Below are 818 nucleotides of genomic sequence, written 5' to 3'. Positions count from 1 at the left end.
TGAAAATAATTGAAGACAAAATGTGTTTTACTGAGAAAAAACAAGATTAGGTTTTTAAAAAGCCTTTTTCCAAAAGGTACATCTGGAAAAAGGGGGGTCGTTTTATAATCTGGGTCGTTTTATATTCGGGCCAATACGGTACTTAATTTTTGGAATCTAATTACGTAATCCAGATTCATTTTATTTTGTAGTAAAATCACAATACTAATATTTAGGAATGCTAATATTTATTTGCAATTATGAAACTATGTTCTGTTTTTAAATCGCATGATAAAAAAAAGAAGATAAAAATCTAAAATTAATAGTTTTTGATCAGGCTTTGAGGAAGCACAGTTTGAACCAGCTAATTAAGGTCTTCAGGATTACTGAAAGGAATATGTGAAATGAGTAGTATGTGGAAATTCATAATCTTCATAAAACAGTGGGCAAAAAGTACAGAATGACCTACTATTGCCGAGAGATTCTGAAGTGTGCAATCACTGGTTGCTTTACTATCCCATGAGACCACAGGATAGGAGTTGTGAATGGCAGTGAAGTGACGCAACTGACTCTGTAAGTCACATGACATTTACAAGTAATGTAAGTCATGTAAGTCACATGATGTTACACTACACACTTTCACACTACGTTTATAGAATGTACTTTTAAAAAAAAGTCACAAAGTTTTAATTTCTAATCAAATGCAGTAGCTGCTTAGACTGTATGCTATTTCGGAAGCATAGCATAAAATCTTCAACTGTTTGGAGCTAAACTCTAAAGAAAACTATCCCATGAGACCACAGGATAGGAGTTGTGAATGGCAGTGAAGTGACGCAACT

This window comes from Sinocyclocheilus anshuiensis, unplaced genomic scaffold (assembly GCF_001515605.1).
Source record: "Sinocyclocheilus anshuiensis isolate Anshui unplaced genomic scaffold, SAMN03320099.WGS_v1.1 scaffold544, whole genome shotgun sequence".
Lineage (NCBI taxonomy): Eukaryota > Metazoa > Chordata > Actinopteri > Cypriniformes > Cyprinidae > Sinocyclocheilus > Sinocyclocheilus anshuiensis.
The sequence above is the reverse complement of the archived record's forward strand: the minus strand, read 5'-3'. Positions refer to the sequence as shown.